The sequence below is a fragment of the Phyllostomus discolor genome, chromosome 9 (assembly GCF_004126475.2).
Source record: "Phyllostomus discolor isolate MPI-MPIP mPhyDis1 chromosome 9, mPhyDis1.pri.v3, whole genome shotgun sequence".
Classification (NCBI taxonomy): Eukaryota; Metazoa; Chordata; class Mammalia; order Chiroptera; family Phyllostomidae; genus Phyllostomus; species Phyllostomus discolor.
This window is the reverse complement of record NC_040911.2, coordinates 9,045,005-9,070,681: the sequence shown is the minus strand read 5'-3', so window position 1 is coordinate 9,070,681 and position 25,677 is coordinate 9,045,005. Positions and strand designations below refer to the sequence as shown.

General features: G+C 48.2%; 1 non-coding gene across 1 annotated transcript; it reads right to left on the bottom strand.

Annotated features, from left to right (window-relative positions):
* Positions 1–18,780: 18,780 nt before the first annotated feature.
* Positions 18,781–18,903, bottom strand: LOC114507162. The gene has a single exon (XR_003685433.1). It is a non-coding gene; the product is annotated as a small nucleolar RNA SNORA28 (small nucleolar RNA).
* Positions 18,904–25,677: the final 6,774 nt, after the last annotated feature.

The following is a 25,677-nucleotide window of genomic DNA, read 5'->3' as shown; positions in this document are numbered from 1 at the left end:
GTTCCAGTCCCTCCTCTGCCACTAAATAATCGTATGTTCTTAAGCAAGCTTCTTCACCTGTCTGGGCTGACTTGGAACTCAACAGTCCTTTCCAGCCTCAACTTTTGGTCTCTTACTTGCCTGTTCAGAGTAGACCAACCTGCCTCACATTTCTCAGGCAGACGTTTGTCCGCATCCAGGCTCACCAGCTCGGCTTCCCTGCGTGCAGCAGAGAATGCAGGGAAGGCGTTAAGAGAGAAACAGCCTGCTCTCACAGACTTTATAATCTCACCCATAGATCAGATGGTTCACACCCACAGGGAAATAAGAATTAACCTCTACAATGCTAAGTGTAAGGAATCCAAGGCTCCCTTCCCCTAAAATGCAATGCGTACTTTTTAGCCCTTACCTGGAGGGACCTCGGAGCAGAAGTCCATCCCGTGGACGTCCTCCTCCTCCTCCTTTAAACTGTTTGTCTCCATTCTTCACACCAGGCTCCGCTTGTCAGCTACCTCTCGTCTCGCCAACCCTCTCCCTTCAGGCTCCTTCATGGCCACTCTTCCCGAGCGTGTGGGTGCCAGGGGCCCCCAGTTCCAGCCTGGCTTCTCTTTCATTCTCACTCCCCGAGTGGCGGCCCCCCAGTGCTGGCCTCTGTCACCTTCTGACGTCGCCAAAGTCAACACCTGCAGCAGCACCCTCGCTGCAGAACCTTCCCCCCATGGCCACTGGCCTTGTGGACACGTCCACACGGGTGTCCCACGGACATCGCAAACCACGCGCAGCCCAACTCCCGAGGCCGCGGGGTTAGCCACAAGCACCCTTGCCGCCCTTTGGCTGCATCACTGGCGGGCCGTAAGGCAATTTTGCCGTAAAAGGTGAACTATCTGGTCGCCGTGTGGCAGACTTAACGTCATCGGTCAATTTGGTTTCATTTCCCCGTTGACAAAGGTCTTGCGGTACTCCCCTTTTGTATGATGTAAACCTGCGTCCTCCTGACAGTCTGTTCAGTGAGGAGGAGCCTGGTGTCCCCTAAAAGAGTGGATGGTAACTGGGCATGAAGCCAGATTGCACGCTGCCTGTATGTAGTGCACTTCCATGTATATATAATGTGCACCCATGTTTTTGTGCGCATTATACATGGGATCATTATACCCATGGCATGTAATCATTATACTCATGTATAATACCCCTCCTTACTTCCCCCTCAGAAATTTGGGCAAAAAAGTGAGCACTAGACACAGCGAAATACAGTCTATCCCTCGGCGAGCACAGCGATGCCTCCCAACAGTCAAAACCGAAAGTTTCCCGAGCTGTGGCGAACAGAAAAGAGCTGGCTGCAGATGCACAAGTCTTCAAGAGCATGATCAATTTTTTAGTTGGAAATTGACACCTCTTTTTTTTTTTAGAGAGAGGGAAGGGAGGGAGAAAGACAGAGAGAGAAACATCAATGTGCAGTTGCTGGGGGTCATGGCCTGCAACTCAGGCATGTACCCTGACTGGGAATCGAACCTGTGACACTTTTGGTTTGCAGCCCGAGTGCAATCCACTGAGCTACACGAACCAGAACGAAATTGACACCTCTCTTAATGAAGGAAGAAATTTTAGCAAAAAAAGGAAAAAGAATGTGCTGCCAAACAAGGAGATGAATTAACAAGCAAAGAAAAAAAAGTGTAAGACTATGAATGAAAGACTGCTAAGCTGATGCATTTTCATTTTTGCAATCTATTTCATTATGTCCTTTATAATGGCCCTCTTTCATTTTCTGTTCTTTTATCTTCTGCAGCCAATTAATTATGCAGTGAAAAGGCCTGAGGCAAATTCGTTTGTGGGGGGGGGGGGGGGGAAGATTTACTGTGAAAGTTCCTATAGCCCTTCACATTTGACCTCATTTTGGCCCCTACCACATGCGCACACATACCAGCTCCTCCTCCCATATGACCTTTGTTAAATTGGTAGAATTACCATTAAATACCCAAACCAGAAGTTCACATCGTCCTTTACTTCTCCCTCACTCTCGTGCCCATGTCCCATTGGCTATAATCATGTTGATTTGCCCGTCCGGGGAATTTGGAAAATCCCCAGGCAGGCCAGTGGCCCTGAGAAGAAACTGTACGAGGCTCTGCTCATCCGAAAGGCCATTGATCAGCTTAGCAGTGTGTCATAGGCAATGTTTTAACGGTGGTATGATCTGTGTCTTTAGGAAATGCTTTAGGAAAAGGGATGCGCGTGTTCAGATGACTGACATTCGCAGGTGATAAATGTTTTGCGATGATGTACTAACCTGGCATTGAGTATGCTCTGTAAAGTCTGCTTTTGAATCATCTGAATTGTGTTTCTTGTAAAAATGTAATATTGGCGAATGTGATAAGTTGCTCCCAGGAGCCCGGGAACAACTCATGTTGTTCGATGATAAGGCCCTGATAAGTGGCTGGCAGGCAGTCGGCTGGAGTCGGCCGGGAAGGGCTGGCGGGGGGAGCCCTTGCCTCCTGCTCCACAGCCTGCTGGAGCCTTCACCCGATTTCCAAAGCCCCTGGAAGCCCAAACACTTGGCTCACTCACTTCCAGGGGGCAGTGGCCTCATCCTACCCTCCAACACCCTCCTTTCCAGACAACTTGGAGCAAAGACACCAGATAACGGGTGGGTATCATTTTTAAAATTCATGCAAGTAAAACAACATGGTTGGCTACTGAACTAACTGCCTTGGCTGCGACGGAAACCTCTTAAAGGGTGTGTGTATGGAGTTGTGTCCCCAAAATTACATGTTCGAGTTCTATCCCCGGCACCTATGAATGTGACCTGACTTAGCAATGGGTCTTTGCAGATGTAATCAAGTCAAGACGAGGTCATACTAGCGTGGGCCCTAACCTAACGCCTGGGGTCCTTACAAGAAGACAGCTGGGGACAGAGACGCAGGGAAGAATGCCGGGTGCAGACTGAGGCAGGCAACGCAGTGACGTGTCCACAGGCCGAGGAGCACCGAGGATTGCCAGAAGCTGTCTGAAGCCGGGAGAGACCCACGGAGCAGCCGCTTCCTTGAAACCGCAGAGGGGGCCTTCGTTTTGGACTTCCGGCCTCCGGAACTGCGAGAAGATACATTTCCATTGTTTTGACCCCCCGCCCCCGCAGTTGGTGGCACTTCGTTACAGCAGCCTGAGAAGATGAAAGCAATGGGGAACCCCCGGATGGGATAGAAACAGGACCCAAAAGGGGGGCCCCCGGAACCTCTGAACCTCTGCCACAGATTTAAGTGGCACCCTAACCAGGAAATACGTTGTCTTTTTTGGTTTGTTTAATCCTTACCTTATGGATTTTAGAGAGAGAGGAAAGGAGAGAGAGAAGAAAAGAGAAAACATTGACGTGAGCGAGAAACATCGAAGGGTGGCCTCCTGTACATGCCCCGACCAGGGACAGAATCCAAAACCTAGGTGCGTGCCCTGACCTTTTGGTGTATGGGACGATGCTTCAACCAACTGAGCCACCAGGCCAGGGCCAATACGTTGTATCTTAATGGCTCTCAGATTCACCCACTTCTCCCAACGAGGCCTTCATGCTGTCTTGTCTGCATTTCATAATGGTCTCCTGGCTGGTCTACCTACGCCAGTCTTGCACCAATAGGTAGGGGTAACCGTGACAGCAATAAAAATCACATTTAGTGAGAACTGTGCTCCTGACCCTGTGTGCAGCAGGCCACCGTGTGTCAAAGTACAGGCAGAAGCCTAGCAGGATCCTAATCCCCCTTTAACTTAATTTTCACAACAATCCTGCTACTTCGGGGCATTAAGGGCACAGGGAGGCTGCAGCCCAGGGAGGGTGAGTTATTAGCCTAAGGGCACACAGCTGGAATTTGAACTCCGGCCTGGCTAGCTCGTGTACTCTTTCCTGGGATACTATATTGCAGAGGCAAGCTGGGGGACAACGGTCCAGGGCTGGGAGGAGCAAGCAGAGACGCTAAGGGAAAGGGAGCACACATCTCAAACACTTTTTCGAAACTGGGAACAAACATCATCCTTATTTCTCAATGGAGGTGCTGAAATCTGAGATTTGCCTCAGGCCCCAGTGTGAGTCAGAACTTGGACCAGAAACACCACTTTCTACACGTTCTCTGGTCTACCAACCACGGCCCATTCCCCCGTTGGCCCTCCTCCAGCCTGGGCTGTGAGTAGAGCCCGCAGGATCCCAGGGCCCCCGCCAGCTGCTGACAAGGCCGCTCTTCTGGGGTGAACCGAGGCAAAGGCTTGCCTGCTCACACCCGACAGCCTGCGTGTTACCCAGCAACTTTCCCAAGAGCAAGGGGAGAGTCCACGTGTATAAAGTGCTGCAAACGCCGAGATCAAAGGCATCGAGGGGCATTCACAGCACCCATTCTGCAGGCCCCACGTCTCGCTCGGGCTTGATGGATGCGTGCCCCTCTTGCGCAGGAGGTGGACTCCTTGCTTCAGATGAACTGAGCTCATTAATTAGGATTCTGCCTGCAGCTTATTGTGAAAGATGCTCGGTTATTACTGTAATTAGAACCCTGAGCCAACCCCAGCCTCTCTCACCGTAAACACACGGGGGGTGGGGGGAGGAGGCTGTCTCCTTGAACCCATTGTGCTCGTGGTTGCTAAATTCAAGCCCATTATCTTGCACAGACAGGCAGCCGAGGCTCTCATAAAATAAGAAGATCGCGGATTCCAACCGTGCTCTCTTAGACAATTGGTGTCTGAGCACAATGGTGATGAATGCATTGCTTAATCGTGCTTCCCTATTTCCAGACATGAGCTCAATTCTGGGCCTGTAACGCCTCGATACATCATTTCCACTCCGCACCTGATAGACATCTTAAAGCAAAAACGAGCTTCTTTACCCATTTGCCATCACAGCGCTGCTTCCTCTAGCTGGAAAAGCTGCCGCACCTGTGAGGCGGTCCTTCCGCACACTCGTGGCACATTAGCAGCCTCCAGGGAGTTGTTCAACACCCAGACATGCAGGCCTCGGCCCCAGGAGTATCTGATTCATTTGGTCTGGGGATCAGGCATCGGGTACGTCAGTGTTTGTGCATCGGCGTTTGTGGGTGTGTGTGTTGGCACCTTCTGTCTTTCTTCTGTCTGTCTTGCTCTTAATTGACTTTTTTAGAGCAGCTTTAAGTTTTTGGAAAAACTGAGCAGAGCCCAGAGAGTCCCCATATACCCTTACCCAGATATCATACAGAATATATATATATCATATAGAATATATATATATATTTACATGCCCTGAGTGATTCAAATGTGCAGGCAGGGCTAAGAATTCAGATTTAGTGCAATCATTAGAGCTAGAATTCAACAGCCTTTGAAAAAATAATTTCTGATCAAACCACAGCCCAAACTCTTCCAGGTTTTCTCAATACTTTTCCCCAGTATAACAGCCCGAGGTCAAGAATGTGGCTGGCAGTCATTCAAGTGAAGATGACTGCTCACCATCACGGTTGGTGTCCTCAGATTGCTTAAGGAATGGCCTAATCAGCTCTTACAGGTGTTACAGGGTTTTCCTCCTTGTTAGATTAAAAGGAGCATAAACAGCAACATAAACAGTGGCAACCTAGAACTCTGAAATGGTGGGTGATTTGCAGACCTTAAAGAAAATTAAAATATTCATTCTAAAGAGGAGTTAATAGAATATTTTTAAAAGAACATTTATTTATGTATTTATTTATTTTTAGAGAGAGGGGAAGGGAGAGAGAAAGAGAGAAACCTCAATGTGTGGTTGCCTCTCACACACCCCGCACTGGGGGCCTGGTCTACAACCCTGGGCATGTGCCCTTACTGGGAATCGAACCAGCAACCCTTTGGTTCCCTGACAGTGCTCGATCCACTGAGCCACACCAGCCAGGGCAGAATATATTTTAGCATTGGTAGCCATGCTGGAAAGGTAAGAAGAATGAAGGCAGCAATCCATTTGACAGAGAACAGAGAAGACAAAGAAGTGAAGCTACATGCTTAACCAAGTCTTTCCGGTTCATCATTCATTCATTCACTTAAACAATATTTCCTGAGCACTTACTACATTTCAGGGTCTAGGTGCTGTGGGTAAACAGTTAACCAAACAAGCAGCAGAGCTGCTGTTACACAGTTTATATTCTGGCGGCACGTGTAAACAATAGTATGAATGGAGCCACTTCCAAACGCAGCCGGAGCCGCCATGCCGGACACACCACCTCCTGCCTCTCACACCTCCGAATGTCAAACGCAGGTGAAGGAACCTTGTTTCCCAAAGAACTGTCTGCAAAGGCAACAAGAAAGCAGTTATTGTGGCTACTGGATTGAGGATTAAAAACCTTGTTCAGCGTTAATATCACGATGCTGTGTTATCTGCAGCAACAGCAATGCCTTCCTTCTGTGGATGGAACTGTTCCTCTCCCCTTTCTCGTCACCACCCCTGCTGCGTCTCCTACTCGGAGCATTATTTGGGCTTCTGCCCGAATGTCTGATTCCCAGATAGCTATTCCTATTGATCTCAACGAGCGTTTGTTTGCCTCTCAGCAGGAAAGGCCTTTGTATTTTGGGTTAGCACATATTAGAATGCATAGTTCCCACTTCCCCAAATCCTGTTGAAATGGTCTAAATGAACAACAGTTGGATATTTGGGGAAGTGTGAAACATGATGCAAATTCTACGCATTATTATATTGACATCAGCCTGGCCTTTCATGACACTGGCATCAAGATACTAAAAAAAAAAACAAAAACCACTAAAATTCACTATAAAATAGTCTTAGATTTTAGAGAAAGTTAATATGCTTTGACATTGGTTTATTGAAACAACTGGATTGTTGACATACAAATCATAAATCATATAAAGCATAGAAAAGTAATGAATCCAGGTTCATTCATAAGGTTAATAGCTTACGGGTATGTTGCGTCTATGTAAGTTGGTAGACACATTTAAAATCCAGTTAGAATGATTTATTGAAGGGCTCTATCAGTTCGTTGATGCTGCATAATAAACTTCCCTGAAATGAAGGAACTTAAAACAGCCACCACTTTATTTAGCTCACAGTTCTGTCATCAGCCGGGAGTTCTCTTGAGTGGGCAACAGCAGGGAGGTGGGGGAGGGGCGGGGGGCCTCCCTTGAGTGACAGGTGGCTGGCAGACTGGCTGGTCCGGAGCCCTCCAGCTGGGACGGCTCCCATGTTCTCCACGGGCCTCTCCTCCTCTAGGTGGCCAGCCTAGACTTCACATGGCAGCCTCAGGGATTCCAAAACTCCGAAAGAGAGAGCCAGTCCCTGCGCTCACCAAAGTCTGAGCTTATGCACCATTCAGGGCAGCTCCCATGGCTATGCCCGGAGCTGGTGTGGGAAGGCATTACGGAGAGGCAGCGAAGAAATCATTGTGGCCGTTTGTGTAAACGATCTACCCCAAGGTGCCATTGCTGGGGTACAGGTTTTAGGGGAGGGTCTCTCAGAAAGTGCTATTTTATACATGAAAGTCCCCCCTTGGGTCCTGGGCCTCCTATACATCACTCAGCCCTGCCGGCCCCCAGTGAGCGCGGCCCAGGGAAGACGGCACCTGGCTGCATCCCCGCCCTTCAAGAGTTCTGGGGTCTGGAGGTGTGCACTTGCTCCATCCCCGGGAGTGTGCTAACTTCCACCCTGGGGGGCATGCTTTTCCATCTTAAAGCGGCCTCATAAATTTCATGCGTACCCTTCATCTCCCTGAGGACTGAAGGCCTGCATCTTTAAGAGAAGAGAAGAGAAGTGTTTGCAATAAGGCCTGTGAATGCATCTCTCCCAGGACTCAAATCCAAACTACCTTCCTCTTCTTTAACCCAAACATGTGACTGAATTGTTGTTAGGACCACTGGCCGCGGATCGGAGACTCAGAGTTCACGAACAGGGTCAGGACGGAGGCTCGGATCAGGGAGAAGATACAGCGCCCGGTGAGCAGGCTCAGCAGGGGGCCGTGTGCTCTGAGATGAGAGAAAGTGGCGTTTGTAGGAAAAAGCCAGAGCATCCCTTCTGCCATCCCCATCTCCTTACTCAGAATCTGATCAAATTCATTAAACACTCAGTTTTGTCTGGACTTGGCGCATAGAGTTGGAATATGATCGCCGTGAGTAATTCTCTCCCCTCTGTGAGAGGCAGCATGTCTAGTGGGCGGGAGAGCAGGTTTCTTTCTCTGAGACCCTGCTTCTGTCAGTTGTCACTCATCACCTGAGCGACCCTGAGCGAGCTGGCCTGTGCGAGCCTCAGTGTGGCCAGAGAAACAGCACCAGTAGGTATGAACATGGGCATGGAAATCAGTATGGATATTATGTAGACGCACATACACGGGGTAGGCGAAGTAGGTTTACAGCTGTAGTGCACATAAATAGTATGATAATTAATAACAATACAAGAATAAACTCTGGTTTGCATACTCACAACTGTAAACCTCCTTTCCCCACCCCTGGCGTGTGTGTGTGTGTGTGTGTGTGTGTGAGAGAGAGAGAGAGAGAGAGAGAGAGACTTTAAGAGACTGGACTGTGCCGCTGGGACGGCCGGCCGTCTGAGAGCTGTCGGACAGGCCGGCAGGCGGAAGTCCTGATGGAAATTGATGTTTTGTCCTGAGTCAGAGCCCTGCAGGGCGGCAGACTGGAAATGCAGCAGGGTTTTTATGTTGTGCTCTCCAGGATAACAGCTTCTTCCTGAGGGTGTGGAGGGGGGTGTGGGCAGGGCTCAGGCTTTGCTCTTAAGGCTTCAACTGATTGGATGAGGCCCACCCACAGGCTGGAGTGTAAGCTGTTACTCAGAGTGTAACCACGTCAATGTTAATCACATCTCACAGTTACTTTCATGGCAACATCTACACCAGACACCTGGGCACCGGAGCCTAGCCGAGTTGACATAAAATTCACTTCACGACGTCTGTTAAAGGGAAGAAAACCAATACGTACATCATGAAATTGTGATTCAGTGAAGCATGCAAAGCAGGGTGCATGGCTCCTAGCAGTCACTTTGGTGGTCGGTATTCTTACCCATACCCTTCAGACACAGTACGGGCTGGTCCTCTGTGCATATCAGGGCTCCCTAGTTTGGGGAGCAGAAGGTTGGCTGGATTTATGGCAGGCAGGTTGTTTTATTCCTTATAAAACCAGAGCAGGGCATTTGGGGTTAGTTTTAAATTGATGTTTGCTTTCAAAAGAAAAAGAATTTAAAAAGAGCTCTGATCCTTTAAGACTGAACTATTGCTTTAGAGACCTATCACCTAGCAACAGGAAGATAATACCTTCCCTCCTCCAACAGGTAAACCTCTGGCTTATCTAATTGAAATTTCAGGCTTCCTGCCACACTCCAGAAAAACTATTACTTCAAAGGGATCAAACCGTAAGAGCCAGATTTGAATGTGCTACTTTTCCAATGGCAGGCTAATGAGGTTTTCATTGGGTGAGGAGATTGGAAGCTTTGCGGCTCACAGTTTCAGCAGCTCCGTCCCATTTGCATTCACTGAATATCACAAAGGAAAAAAAAAAAGTGTTCGCAGTACAATTCCTTTTTTTGATTCTCGTCTGGGGATCAAAGATAAGTGTCAGAAGCAGAAACAAAGTGTACATCGTAAGAAAATAAGGAATTATTTAGACTACTCACCAGGTCGAGTTATCTTTTATTCTTCCTTCCCTATGCCCTGACCCTCCCCGCCCCCCACATTCCTGACAAGCGCCAATCATTCTGCTCCTAAATGAGTGCTTACCTCCTGCTTCCTGCTCCCACCCACAGGCCCTTCTCAGAGGTTCCTCACTGACCTCCCCAGTCACATGACTGACACATGTCCCCAGTCTAATCTCCTCTTCATAGGGCTGGCCAGTGTGGTCCTTTTAAGACCCAGGCTTTCCTCCTACTTCTCGGCTCTGAAGTTTCAATAGCTACCATTGCTTTGTTGCAGCAAAGGTCAAACTCCTTTACCTAGCATTTAAGACCTTCTGTGATCTGACCTCAAACTTTCTTAGCCAACTTATTTTTATTCTTTCTGCCCACCAATTCTTCCCAAACCCAAATTTCTTGCCTTCTCTTTACATTCCCTGAGTCCTTTTAACTTCATATCTGCTGATATTAGAACCTCTTTGAAATATCCTCCCCTTGAGTTCTAGTAATTCAGCTAGGCCCAGGTGGAATGCCCCTTCCTCCAAGAAGCCTTTCTTGATTTCCCTCCTCCGAAGTCAAAGTAGGCTCTCACCTTTCACTTACACGTCTGTTGGACTATTTATCACATTTAGAGAGGTCAGCAGGATGCAGGGGTCCAGAGCACAACTTAGGAGACAGAGAACAGGTTCGAGCCCCTGCCCTGCTGCTTCCTAGCAAATCGCTTATCTTCTCTGAGTCACAGCTAATGTTTATTTGTCTTTTTGAAAAATGAGGCAGCCAGTGGTTGCATAAGTGAAATCATGGGAAGTGCTTACTTAGCACAGAGCCCGGCCTGTCACTGATAGTAAATATTAACTCCTATTTAAAAACGTAAATCACATGTCACCTTTATTATATAGTCCAAAGAGCTTCTGCCTCCTTCTTCCCCTCTAAGATCCTCAGGGGGGTAGAATCTGTAGGAACCCCACCCAGTCCTGCTTCCCACAGCCCCTGAAAAAAATGTGATCATTCACAACCACATTCATCACGCAGTGCCCCGGGTACCTGGTCCAAACCCCAGGCCCTCGGAATCTCCTCGCTGTGCCTCATTTTCCACGTGACCCTAATCGTCGTCTCCAGTTGTGGCACCTGCCTATTGTGTCTGTAATCTGGAACACTGTGTCACGTCCATATCCCCTTATAAAAGGTAATAAGTAATGAGGGCCAGAAGTGGAGTAGACACAGTCAGTGTGCTACGGGAATGCGGAGCCATCAAGGGTGGGGACCGGGCAAAGGGCCCCTGAGGAGGAGAGGCGAGGGGTGGGGAGGTGACACCAGAGGTGGGAGCAGCAAGGTCCACAGGGGCCGAGCAGAGAACGTGAGTGGGCGAGACTTGAGCGGGGTGGCGACATTCATGCCACGTGCCCAGTCCAGATGGGCAGCACTGGACTCTGCCCTGTAGCAGGGAGGGCGGGACCTGTGTCCCTGCGCCTCCTGGTTTTCAACAGAAGTCACAACGCCAGATATGTGTAAGGAAGGGCCGCGTTGTTTAATATTGACAACTCATGTCCACCTGTTGTGGGTTTCTGGCAGAACCGGCCTGGCCTCAGCCGCCCTGGCGGAGGTCGGGGAGGTGGGCGGCTTGAGAAAAGCTCTCTTTTCCTGTCCCGGGAGCCTTTGCATTTCAAACGATGCTCGTTTGGCTGTCTGCAGGATACACTGATTCCCGGCTGAATTGATATTAGATAGAGTGCATTGACTTTGCGCAAGTCCTTGATGTAGAAGAGGAAACTTCAGCTATTCCGCCCCACTCCCCCTGCACATAATTTCGCTGTGTCAACAGGAATTGTCCTGAGCCTCTACCACGCTGCTGAGAGCCGCTGCTGGGGGGACCGGCCGTGATTAATGAAACTCTATTTGCTGAGAGCAAATGGCAGAGCCCCAGATCACGCTTCACGCCTCCCCAGCTGCCTCAGGAGGAAGCTGCTGTCCACGATTAGAAAACCACTACAGCAATCCTCCCCACTTACTGCTCAGTTATTTTTTTTTTTTTACTGTGTGAAAATACACATGATATTTACCATTTGAACCATTGTGTGGCATTCAGTGCATTCACAGTGTTATGCATTGCGTCCTCACTATGCATTTCTGAATCTTTTTCATCACCCCCAACAGAAACCTCGTACCTGGTAACAAATAACTCCCTCTCCTCCGAGTCCCCGGTAACCCCTATTCCACTTCCTGTCTCTTTGCGTTTGCCTCTTCTGGGTACCTCATATAAGTAGAATCACACAATATTTGTCTTCCTGCCCCTGCCTGTGTCACTAAGCATAATGCTCTCAAGGTCCATCTGTGTTGCAGCGAATATCCCCTTGTTTTGTTCTGTTGGTTTTTTTTTTTTTTTAACATTTTATTTAAGGGGAAAGGAGGCAGAAAGAGGGAGAGGGAAACATCAGTGTGTGGTTGCCTTTCATGCACCGCCCCCTACTGGGAACCTAGCCTGCAACCCAGGTATGTGCCCTAGACTGGGAATCGAACCAGCAACTCTTTGGTTCACAGGCCCATGCTCAATCCACTGAGCCACACCAGCCGAGGCACAAATATCCCATTTTTATTTTGTTCCTTTCCCCATGTCTCCTTCACCTCTTTCCCCCTATTTAGTGGTTAATCTATATAAAAAGGGTAATGGTTTTGGCATAAAATCTACCTATGTATATATCACTCAGAGCTTTAATTCTCTTAAAGAGGAAGGATCCTGATTTACCCAAATCTTTGGGCCTTTCAGCAGACTGGACTTGAACCCTGGCACCCTCATTAAGTTCCTATATGGCTCCGGGAATGTTATTGAACCTTTCTGACCCTGAGAACCCTTATCTGACAAGCCAGGGTAATAATGATAACACACGTGTACATTAATACCCAATGTCACATATAACATGTATACACATGAACACAGTAGCACCCACTTATCTAGAAAACTTCAGTAATTTCATTTTTTGGAAACATAACCACTAAAAGGTCATATATTATGTATAAATCATTATATGTATTTAAATAAGGTAAATGACTTATGAAAAGAAGTCCTTGTTAGTGAACACATACTACTTGCTAAGCAGGGACTGAGGAGGGACCCGGGGCCGCTGGTGTGCGGCCCCCACACGACTGCAGGGTGACCCCATCGCCGTCTTCACTCTGAAGCTCGGGAACAAGGACATGCTACACGACAGGACCGCAGTGACAACTTTTTCAGTGGGAAAGTTGACAGATAATGAGAAGAAAAAGAGGAAAGAACAGAGGGAGGACACGAAATAAAAGGCGGCATCCAACCCACTGAACGGGGCCGTCGGTGTAGAAACCCTGACGTGCCTTTCCTTAGCCCTTGAGAGCAGCATCGCCTTTTCTGTAGTCAAACCCCATGTGAGGGGTCCGGTGAGAGCGCTCTCTGCAGAGCCCTGGGACAGGGGGTCAAGGGCCAGATCCCTCTCCGGAGAGACCACGGCTCTGTGGGGGAGAGGGCTGTGTATTTGCACTAGTCCAACAAGAGTGCAAAGCACAAGAAGAGAAGTCGGAAAGATACCAGGTCCCGCAGAGGAGGGGCTGGTCAACCCTCTCTGTAGGGTTGGAAAGGGAGCTGGTGTATAGACACCTACGCTGGAAAACCAGGTAGAGTCCCCCAGTCGGACCAGACTGGCAGGCAGGGTACACGTGGGCGGCCGCATTCAGGGGACTCGTACAACCCTTTAACCCTGCTGGGGCTTCAAACAAGCTGCAGACACGGGTGAGAGCCGGAATGAGGAACCTGTGCCTGACGCTAAGGGGCGGGGCCTCCGGTCTCACAGCGGAGCTGGGTGTGGGGAGAAGGGTTTAATCAGGGGCGGGGCAGGCTCAGGGGTCGTCAGTCTCTGAGAGGACACATGTATGTTAGTGCCCAGGAGGAAAGGAGGGCAGTAGGGGATAGAGCAGCGGGCAGGGTGAAGGTTTATCCGGGAGTCCAGTGGAATCCCCTGCTGAGCATCTAAACCAGGGCAGTGGCCAAAAGAGTGAAGGGGGAGAAAAAATAAAACAAATGCCGTTTTCTTTAATTATCCCTTACAATCTTTACAGTCCTTCATTAAACAGGTACTTAATGAGCATTCACTGTTCACTGAAGCATTTCATTAATACACGTCGTAAAGCTTTCTGCAGGACTTTCACAAGCTTCATTGCCTTGCCGGATCCCCGGAGCGATGACGCTAGATAGGAAGAATAAGTTCTAGCATCCCCATTTTACAGATGAAGGAGTGAGGTTCAGAGAGCTGGACTCACCTTCCCCCAGTTGCACAGATAACAAGCTGCAAAGCCTGAGCTTAGGACCAAGGCTCACTCTGGTCCAGCTGAGCCCTGCACCCCCACCCCATGACATCAGAGCTCAAAACCATTTCCCTGCCTGTGCATCCCCAGGAAATGAAATCAGCTTGGCAATGGGCTATCGGTCACGGAAATGGAAAATTTCAAGAGAGCCGAAGAGTTTAGCCAACTGTAGAAGCCTCAGTCATTGACCAATGGCCCAGCAAGCAGGAGGGAATGCAGGACGGCTCCTGGTTTGCTTTCCAAGCAAGCAGCGAATCCATTTATCCACACACTCAGCTCGGGCGCAGTTAATAATGAGGATTTATGGGGCAGCAGACGGGATGCTTCCTGCCAGCTGCCGGGGTGGGGGGGGAATCTGTAAAACCTCTGCTCTAGGGGGGAAGGCGAAGCACCATGGGGCTCTGTCCTGATGACTAAGAAAACCAAAAAGCCTTTGGTGACCCATTCGGTAGCTTCTACTTCTAGGTGCCTCTGCCATGTGTGGGAGCCGGGAGCTGAGTTGGGCTCTGCCCATTCATGTTGTCGGGCGTCTCCACCTGCCCGTGTCCCAACCACAAGGGCCTTCCAAACGGCAAAGCTCTATCTTCCACCTCTTGCTCAGCTGTCGTTTATTTGTGGCCCCCTGACCTCCAGCGTGTTCCTTGCTCCTTCCGAGTTAAAGCTGGCTGATATTTGGCCCCTGTCGGCCCAGGGCCAGGCCTGCCCTTTATTTCTGTACAAAGAGATTAGTCCTGCTGCAATAATAATTCCCATTCAGAGAGCACTTTGGGCTGAAAGGCCCATTCAAAGCCACACTGTGGAGAGGCTGCTTCTCTAAAACCAGCCACTTTGCCCCATCGAACCGAGAAAATGACCAGCGGCCCCCAGGTACAGCCCTTGAAAGGACCTGGTAGGAAAACAGCCTTGAAGAGGGTGACCGTGGCAATTTGTTTCCCGGCCCCCCGGGGAGAGGCTGCCAAAACGTCACGTTTAGACCCTAATGAAAGGCAGCTGTGTTGGCAAGACGTGCTCAGCTGCAGAAAAGTCGAGAACTGGAAAGCACCTGAGCACTCACCGGGAAGACTGATTTTCGAGTGTATTTCTTCCAGTAGAACTCCTTTAGCAGAAAAGAAAAATCCACGCTGATTAACTGGCATGGCCTCCCCCGCATTGCCCCTCCTCCTTAAACCCTGGTGGCCCCTGGGCTCCTGGGGGACACTTTTCGAAAACCTCCCTTGCAGACCAACTTCCTTATCTTTCAGAGGAGAAAATGGAGGTCCAGAGAGGTGACGTGACCTGCTCGAAGGCCGACGGCAAGTGACAGGGACAGGGTGGCATCCTAACAGGTCTCCTCCACTGTGGCGGGGCTTGAAGAGAGGAACAGTGATGCTCTTCTGGTTCCTCGCTGACCGTTTCGATGTGACTGTTTTTCTCCTGAGTGGGAACCTTCCGCAAATCGTGGATTTGGCCCCTCTCTTGTGTGCTTGCCTCCCGTTAGTGGGCATTAGCACCTTTTCTTTTTTTTTCCTCCTTGAATACAGGTCGAAATGACCTTTCAAGGACATGCAGGATCATCTACCCCAAAGCCTTCTCCTTCATGAATCACAAAATAAAGTGACCTCCAGGGGACAGAGCCCAGGCCTTCGCAGGTGACTGGGGGGTACCCCTCACCTCTGGGGCCCCCCTGCCCTGCACGGGGCTCCTCTCTACCCACTCTGTCCTTGCTCGGGGACTCGTCTTGTCTGTGTCACATAAAAACACAAGGAATGTGAGCCTAAAATATCAGGGCCCAAGAAAACGGGAAGACCAGACTTTTGACTTAGCTTCAAAAGCCACTCTGGAAGGCAAGAGCCCTCTTGACGAATGTTTCTGAGACTGACTGCTCACTATCCATCCATCACCAGTCCTTGTTTGCCTGGCAGGTCATTTATATGTGCCTAGAATCCCCGGGTAATGGGCATGCTGTAAAAATAAATGGAATAAATAAATTAGTGCTTGAACTTCTCAAATAAATCCAGTTGAATTCAACGCACCTAAAACTGCTCAGTCTTGAAGAGCAAAGTGGATACTGTAATGAAATAAGAAATAGGCTCTTTGCTTTGGGAAAAAAATGAAAAGAGGGATGAAACGTCACTCAAAAGCCGTGAAAAAAATTCTGGAAATAAAGGGAATCGTATCTGCACAGCGAGTCATTGTCATGTTGGAGGCATTGTCTTCCAACTGCCTTTTCACAAGGCTCCAGTTCATGAGATTTGAATTCAGGTCTTTTCGAAAGTGGAGCAGAGAAGGTAAGGCTGCACCCCAAACGCCTGCCCCTCAGAAAGAGGAAGTAGCCCAGATTTTGCATCCTAACTGTCTTGCCCACTGTGAGGATCGTATCTGTTGAATAACAAGGTTCTAAAAAAAAAAAAAACAAACAAGGTTCTTCTTCGGGTGGACACATGAGTTAGAAACACACATATGCATCCATGCACTCACGTGTAGACAGGTAGCCACCCCTGGCTGAGACCCCATAACATGCCAGGCACTGTTCAAAGTCCTTTATTTGCATTGACTGTTTCTACCCTCGCAGCCACCCTATAAATCATGTGTTGTTATTATCGTCCCCATTGTAATACGAGGAAACTGCTAATTTTAGATTCTTATGAAGGTCGCCTGATAAAACTGTTTCTTAAGGGGCGAAGACAGAAAAATTACCTAACATTTAAAGTGCATTGCACAATTAAAAGTAAAGTGTATTTAAAGCAGACATTTCACATCTGCCCCTGTATAAGTATATATATTCAAACTGGCCTAAGTCACGTGATTCTTTTCTAGCTCTTTCAACTGGGAAGATGAAGTATGGCCTTGTAACTTGGGTAATTTTCTACTTGGGCACAGCCAGTAATTACTGAGCACCTGTGATGTATAGAAGACAGTCTTTGCAACTGTTGGGAAAACCGGTGATGTATATCTGGATGTTACCTTCAACCCAGTCACAGCCACGACTAACACGCACTCACACACATTTGCTAACACTCACACACACACTCACACGCTCATGCTCACACTCACCCGCCCTTCCGCCTCCCAGAGCTGGGACTGGGGTGAGGTGAGTGAGGACTTTCAGACAGTGTGTGCCTCCTAGGTGCCTCACTGGCCTCGCCCCAGTCCGAGCACTGTCCCCTCCCTCCTAAACCCACACCACACATCACAATTAATGCAACAAAACAGAGTGTGGCAAGTGAATAGAATCTGGGCAGAGCACGACATTGGCAGGTGGTCAAACCAAGAGGGCCAGTACGGGCTCATCAGTGAATTCTGATTGACGAGAGTTAAGTGGCCCAAGCCCATGAGCCTGGGGCATGAACCTTTTGTGGAAGAGGAAATGACTTCGTTGCAGGAAGACAGCTGAACAGGAAGAGCTCATTAAACTGGGTCTGATGGGCAGGAAGGGGAAAGCAAACGATTCCCCAGAGCAATAGCAAGAATCTAAGGGCAGAAAGTGATGAGATCGGCAAAGAAGACAGCCCCAGCCACCCGCTCCAGAACTGTCAGAGCCCCCGGAGCCGGATGCTACTGACTTATCTCAGCAGACGAGACGGCTCAGGCACACACTCATTCAGCAGATCTTTACAGAGCGTCAGTCTCTCCACTGGGGGCTGGGGCTGCGACGGTGAGTGGGGAGCATGCATAGGTCCCAGCCTTGCAGGGGGATCTCAGGCAGGATCGGCAGGATCTCGTCTGTTAGCGATGTCTCCTTTGCAGTCCCTTGTAGGAAGTCTTCCCCCGTGTAACGGCGCATTTCACTACTCGCTCCGCTTCTCTTCCAAATTTACACAGGCAGTCTACCCTTTCTCTTCGGGGCAAAACCCATCTGCCAGAATTACATAAACTGAAGTCCTTCTGAAATTAACAGTGGTTCCCATAAAAATAAAAACCACCAAATATCTTCCTTGGAAAAGGCTCGGAGAGCTGGTGGAAACTTCGGGAGGCACAAACATTTTATTTTGGAATGAATGTTACCCTTCCCGATGGTGTGAGGATGGAGCATTTCACCTGGGATAAAATCGAGACCACTTCTTCGTTGCCCGCAATGAAGCTAGGAAGGAGAAGTGCTTCATTCTCCATGGTGACAACTGGGAAATGGTACTAGGGAACTTAACCGTGCCATGGGTACTTGTGTTTAAATACACAACAGATGGAAATTCACAGCAGCACAGATTGTTCATATATGGCCTATATACTGGGTATATTTGAAAGTAAATATTACAAGCCCTGGCTGGCGTAGCTCAGTGGATTGAGTGCGGGTTGCGAACCAAAGTGTCGCAGGTTCAATTCCCAGTCAGGGTACATGCCTGGGTTGCAGGCCATGGCCCTCAGCAACCGCACATTCATGTTTCTCTCTCTCTCTTTCTCCCTCCCTTCCCTCTCTAAAAATAAATAAATCTTTAAAAAAAAAAAGAAAGTAAATTTTACAACTATTGATTTCATTCCTGAAATTTACATTTCTACTGATGCTCTATGGAATGGAAATCTAATTTATTTTCGGGCGTCTTTCACATGTTCATAAATTCCTTTGTTTGCCCAACCCCCCAGCAGCGGTCCTCCAAGTACTGCTCACTGGGGGGCCCACAGGTCTTCCTCGTGGATTCCACCCCCCCCCCATCCAAAACTTCTTTTTAAATGCCTGAGTGAGATTAACTCATTAATAACTGCCTATATATGTTCTGCTAAATTTGGTATTTTGAGACTAACGTGAATGCGTTTTAGAGTTTAGAGAATTCCAGCATGGCTCCGACTCAGTGTTTTACTAACATCGCAAGACTCCTACTGCGCATGTGCGTATGCAAACAGTCAAACTCCCATACTTTGGGGGAGGGATCGGGATTCATTACCAGTACTGCCTTGCATGATGACGGTTTCTTTGTGTTCACACTGTCTGATCTATAGAACAGCTTGTCTCGTGGAGCAGAGAGCATCGGACGGGACTAAACTCTGTTGCTAGAGCAAGCTCAAATGGTGTGACAGTTTTGATCATCTGCCACAGAATGTGGCTTGCAATGATGTTTTTTTAATTGCTGCTCTTCTTGCTTCTTAATAGCAAATTATTGTTAGTTTTTCTCGCCATTATCAATTTAGTTTGTTGTGGGTTGTTTTTAACCCCACACTATGTACTAATGAATATTTATGATTTTTTAGGCTGTAATTTTCCAAAACTATTCCGGCACGTATGTGCTGTGCTCAAGCATGAACCATCTGCATCCTCACTACTAAAGCAGATGCACACGTATGCCCCCCTATAATTTGCTAATGTGAGAACATTTTTCTAGTAATGTGTGCAGTGCATGGAATTTTAGCATGCAAATTACTTAAAATCTACCAATAAGGTAAGTCTCTCACAAGTATTAAATTTACATTTGCATCACATTGTTTTAAAACACGGAAGCAAACATATGCGCTAATGGTTTAATCGTATTACATACATTATATACACTAATGTATTTTTTTTTGGCCAGATTTTGATTATCTGGGATAAATAAAAATTGTCAATTATGACTCAAGGTCAATATTCCCCCAATGTGTGGTCTACTAGATGTTAATAGGTGTTCTGCAAATAACGCCTTCTTAGATAAGTTGGGAGAAAGGGGTATGTACTGTGTTCCCCTTTCAGAGATTTGCAAAGACCTTTAAGCACATTGTGGGAGTTGGCTTTATGTGTCAACTGGGATAGGCCACAGCACCCAGACGCTTGGTCAAACACTAGTCTAGATGTTGCTGGGAAGGCATGCTTCAGAGAGATTAACGCTGACATCAGCAGACTTTGAGTTAAGTAGATTGTTCTCCATAGTGTGCAAAGGCCTAGTCCATCAGCCGGAGGTCCTAAGAGAGAAGGCTGACCCGCAGGAGGAGGGGAGTCTGCCTGCAGACCGCCTTTCCACTCATCATCATGATGTTGTTGCCTTGCTACAACATCAGCTCTTCCCTGGGCCCGCAGCCTCACGGCTCACTTTGAAGGTTTTGTGTTTACCGGCCTCTGTGATGACATGAGCCAGTTCCTTAAAAGACATCTCTTCATCGATGATAGACATAGAGACATAAAACACAGATGCATAGATACATAAGTACATAGCTACAGATATGTGCTACATATGTATGTGATAAAAATGTGTAGATACACACACACACATCCTATCGATTCTGTTTCTCTAAAGCTAAGATATATATTAAAGCCCTGAAAAGTTCTGCCATTTAAAACACTACCTGAACTGAGTTTATGTTACCACAAAACATTTTTCCCATAACCCCTGCTAATATCTCAGCATATAGCTTGGAAGATGCTTTTCTCCAGGCTTTTACTTGGACAGAGGGGCTGAGCTGTGCCCTACGTCAGCAATGTCGGACTCTGAGTCCACCCGATTCAGACACTAACAGCCTGAGTGCTGGAACAAAGGATTCCACGTGTCCTGTTCTCTGCACATGGCGCAGGCAGAGGAAAATAGCCCCAGTTATGCAAGCACAATGAGCTGAGATGCCCATTGTGGAGCGGGCCTCACATGGAATGATGTCTGATGAAAATACGTTCCAGGGAAATAGCCCCCATACCGTGCCTTTGTAAAGCGCCCCTTTGTAGATATTCTCGGGGACTGGAGAGTCACACTGAAAATGTCATCCACTGCTGGGTAACACAGCACAAGGCGATGCAGGAATGGCAGGGAGCCGAACAAGAAAGGGCATCTCTCACTCCCAAAAAGGCTTCCTTTGTCTCCCATTGTTCCTTCTCAAATGTGTTCCTTCACATGGCCCTCACTGGTCCCAATTTATCCTTCAGATCTAATCCTGGCAGCCACTTCTGCCAGAAAGCCTTTCTTTTCTGACCTTCTCTGCAACCTGGACTCAGCAGGTCAACCCATGCCTTCCCTGTACATGCATTCAGACACCGGGTACCTCTCTTGGCAGTAGGCGTAAACATTGTTTAGTGAGTGAGGCCTGTCTCTCCTGCAAGACCGTGAGGCCCACGAGAACAGGGATGTTTCCAGCTGGCTCGTCTCTGCAGCCGGGCCATCAGGAGGAACTGAGTGAAGGATGAAGTGACTAGAATGATTAAAGGGGAAGTTCCCCCTCCCCAGTTTTCCTCACGATTCTATGTAAATTATTCTTCGTAGCCAAACCTGAGTACTTTTCTCTACTTTGATTTCTCTCTAAAGATCTTTACTCTTCAACCTTAAAAAAATCTATGCCAAGTGTCCATGAAATATTCACATATGTGTGTGTGTATACACATACGAGGTCTGTCTCGTAAAAATCCAACCATTATCAACATAACGAGAATGGTTTCTGTGACATCAATGTGATCTGGCAGCTAAGGAGAGTGGACTGGAATGAGCATGTGTGAACAATGACCTCTTCGCTATGCTAGTCAGTGGCAGTGGTAAACACTGTTGAGTGAGCATGTGTACTGTGTGGCTGTCACATTCAAAATGATGGAGCAAGTAGAGGAACGGATCTGCATCAAATTTTACATGAAGCCCGAACATTCCTATGGAAACTATTGGGATGATTCAGAAGGCCATAGCTATGGGAAACTGGCAACTGGCAGCTTCATCACGACAATGCACCTGCCCATGCATCACCTCTCGTGCAGAGTTTTTTTGGTGAAACATCAAATCACCCAGGTGACTCAGCCCCCCTACAGCCCAGATTTGGTGCCCTGTGGCTTCTGCCTTTTCCCAAAACCAAAATCACCTTTGAAAGGGAAGAGATTTCAGACCATCGATGAGATTCAGGAAAATATGATGGGGCAGCTGATGGTGACTGGGAGAACTGTGTGAGGTCCCAAGGAGCCTACTTTGAAAGGGACTGAGGCATCGTTGTCCTGTGTTCAATGTTTCTTGGATCTTGGTATCTTCAATAAACGTCTCTATTTTTCACATTACATGGCTAGATGTATGATCTGGACAGACCTCAATCATACATGTACACACACGCACATATATATGTACATGCACATTTGTATACTTGTTCACTTGCAAATGATAATACAAACAGTCATTTATCAAGCACAAGTGTGTGAGCAAGATGGGGAATGCAGAGTGCAGTAGGTACGTACGTGAAAGGGAGAGACAGACTCCAATGATAGCTGTATCGTTTTGGGGGGTCCAGTAAAATCGTGCAAAAGGTTTCAAACCTCTAAAAAGAAAAGCAGAGGCTCAGTCTAATCCTAGCATCACCTCCCCTGACTCCCTGCCCACTGCAGGTGCCATTCACACGGCCCGAGGTTGCTCCATCTGTGTGTACGCTGAAAATGGGTCTCTCTTCCACGAATTATCACTGGAAACAAAAGCACTAAGAAAAATAATGCATTGGCAGACAGACGGTCTTTCATTTCAGGAAATCTGGCCGAGTATTTGGAGGGGCGGGTATGTCTGTAAAAAGCGACAGTCAGGGTGGGACCCAGGGGTCACCGGGCCTGGCTCCACTCCCTCTGTGTACCCTCCCCACCCGACTCCCGCTACTCACACACCCCTTTGCAGGGAGGGGCCCTAACGGCAAATATCCTGGAGCTGCCACAGGCTCACCTCCCCTTCCTGCCTGACCCCTAGGCAGAAAACCGTTGCCACCCAAACACTGTCGTCTGAAGGAGTTGCCCAAGTGGTTTACCCAGGATGAGACACACAGGCAGGGTTCTCTTGTGACCCCCCCTCCTTGGCCCTGGTCCCCACTAAAGCTACAGAAGCTGCCTCTAACCCAGCCCTGGCGTGGGAGACGTAAGGTGTGGAGAAGCTAAGGCATCTCCAGCCGATAGGAAAACTTGGCAAGAGCAAGCAAGCAGCTCCCTAACAATGAGTCTCCCTCCCCCCGACCCCTCCCGCCCTGCCACGCTCCTTGGGACCGGGGAAATCTATCCCAGAAGTTCTAAAACATGCTAAATGCCATTTTCACACTTTCAAAAATCTGGGCTCCCTATGACAAAGCTTCATTTTTGGCACAAGAAATGGGTATTGAATCACAATAACCTCTCACTTAAAAGAAAAATTTCCCAGAGAGCCAGACTGTGCTTACCCTAGCATCCATGCATATTAGATCATCAATAACCTCTTAATTAGGATGAGGCCACCTGCTAAACTGAATTGCAATTCCTTGACATGATCCAGAGTTATTGAAAGACAGGATGCTTTGATCAAAAACAGCTCTCCGAAACCCCCTCCGCCCCATTGACGAGAGCATTTATTGCAGGATACCTCTCCAGACACAAATGCTAGAAGCTGTCCTCCATCGGCACTCACAAGATGGTACGTCCGCCTGGGGCCGGACACGCACGGCGTCATTTCTAAGCAGTGGAAGATAAACCAGAAGCCACAAAAACCCAACCTGTAAAAACATGCCTGGGCTTACTCGCTACAAATGCGCTCTTCAGCTCCTCCAAGGAGCCACCTGAAGGTCACCTCCACTTAAAATCCTTGGTTTGGGAGCCCCTCGTTGCATAAAGCTTAGTCTATTCAAATCCTAAAAGTAGCTAATGATGAAATTTCCAGCCATTTTTTTTTAAATCTCTGTGGAGCGGGGCGGGGGGGGGGCGGGGGGGGGAGAAGGAAAACCAACGCATGAGTCTATTTGAAATCGTTTTATGAATTTTAATCATAGCAAATGTGTTTTAACAGTAGTCATAAAATCAACATTACCACATATACAAAGGACAAGACACCAGTTTGGCATACAAAAATACCATATATTAAAATTGAGTTCATCGGAAAAACTCAGGACTTACTAAGACACCATCTACAACAGAGAGAGCAAGCAAGAATGCTTTTAAGACATTCAGATTTATACACAGCAGCTCGATACCCACCCACCCCCCTTATGAAGTCAGTATTTGGCAACATTTAGACAGTGTTTTCTACACAGCCCAGCAGCTCATTTATCTGTAGGGCGATTCAACCCTTTCAAAAGAAAAGCTCCTAAAATAAATAATCCACATAATTGTAAATGAAACCTGTCACGGACTTGAGTGAGCGGCCTCTGAGCAGCATTCATCTCGCCATATGACTGGAGTATTGGTTATGAGGAGGGCCCGGCAGCCCGCTGGTACAGCCGAGAGGGCAGGGACCCCGGGCGGCAGCTACGTGGCTGAGGTTGGAGTTCAAAACCACCCCGAGCTGAAACCGGCCTCCCCGCCTGCCACCGTCAAGGGAGGCAGACAGGAACAAGCGGTGGAAGGAAAACAGAATAAATGACAACCACCAGGACAGAAACCTAAATGTTCTCGAATGCATCTTCCCCAGGGTATTAGCACAGTCAGGTCAGGACACGTCCTGGGTACAGGTATTGTGGTCCACGGCCAAGAGGATGCGAGCGGAGCTCACCCAGGACTCAGCGCCAACTCGGGAGCAGGCTCTGAAATTGCCCTGCATGGCCGACCACCTGCGGGGCCCTTGGGCCCTCTCATCCGCCCAGCGCATCCCCTGTATGTCTTCAATGGAAACATTGCAGACTGAATCTGGTGGGCCACGCTGACGTGACAAATTGCTCTTGGCCATTCTTCCCAATTGTCATGCTTCCGCTGGTTTCTGCCATGACTGACCTCCAGCTCTTGCCCCGTTTGCTTTGGAGCTATAATCCCATCCCAGATTTCCTTCCCTTTATGCCCGCCTTTCCTCACTCTCTGGGCAGATCCGTCCATCTTTTGCAATAGGTCCAAGGCCAAGGCTCCACCAGTGCCACACAGGATCCGCTCAACGGGTGGGACGTACCTCAGCCAGGAAAACCCGTACAGGAATTGTCTGAAGCAAGGGTAAGATAGCAGCTCATCCATCCTGCCACTGTTTGAACAGAGATGACATAAACATTACCTCGGTCCCTCAGAGGGGCAGTGGCCTCATCCATTTCCTTCCTCTTGCAGCCCAGTGCCTTCACCACTATCAATCATACCCAACCTTCCACTCCTGGATTCTCCAAAAGCCAATGTCAAACTAAAAACCGAGCATCCCTTTGGAAACCTCTTGTTAGAACAGCCCAGCGACTCACACTCCAGGGAGACCTCAGAGGACTTGCACGTGGGCCACTAGCCCTACGGCCAAGATGATGAGTTTAGGGCAGTATCTAGAACAGGTCGAGCTAGAGAAAACACCTCCAGAAGAAACAAGGAAAATCCATTACAGACTTCAAGAGCCCTCAGCACTTTGCCACAAATAATTACTGATTGTCCCTAAAAGGATTCATAATATGAATAGTATCAAAAACCTCAGATTAGAATAAGAAAGTCTAGCTGACGAGATGAGTGTTTTCAAGCACCACTACACCATAAGTGAGATGCAGAGAGTGGGGTACCCCAGGCAGTAAATCCTGAAAGAAAAAAAGAAAAAAAAAAAAAAGATCACTGGCTCAACTGTGCGAGGAAACTTGTGCAGAAAAACCAGAGCCACATTCTAAGACTTCGGGAAACATGGTGCTCTACCCAGGACCGCTGGAGCAGGGCCAAACAGGAAGCTATTTAGAAGACAGAAATGAAACACCCCACCTGCTTAAGTTCTTCAACCATCAACGATGCCCCAAGGAAATGTATGCAGAACCCACCTCTTGATACATTTGAGAAGTCTCAAGAGTTTAGTTACAGACACACTCACAAAGGTGGACAGCTTGACATACTGGATGCAGCCAAGAATTTGTTAAGGTATGAACACCGAAATTAGACAGTATGCAACTCACCAATTGAAAAACATGACCAATAACATCTTTACTTGATTTAACTCATTACTGCGAAATCATAGACCTACATCTATATCTCTACGCCTATATGTGAATGAATTGTCAGAAAAAAAATCAATGGCTTGAAT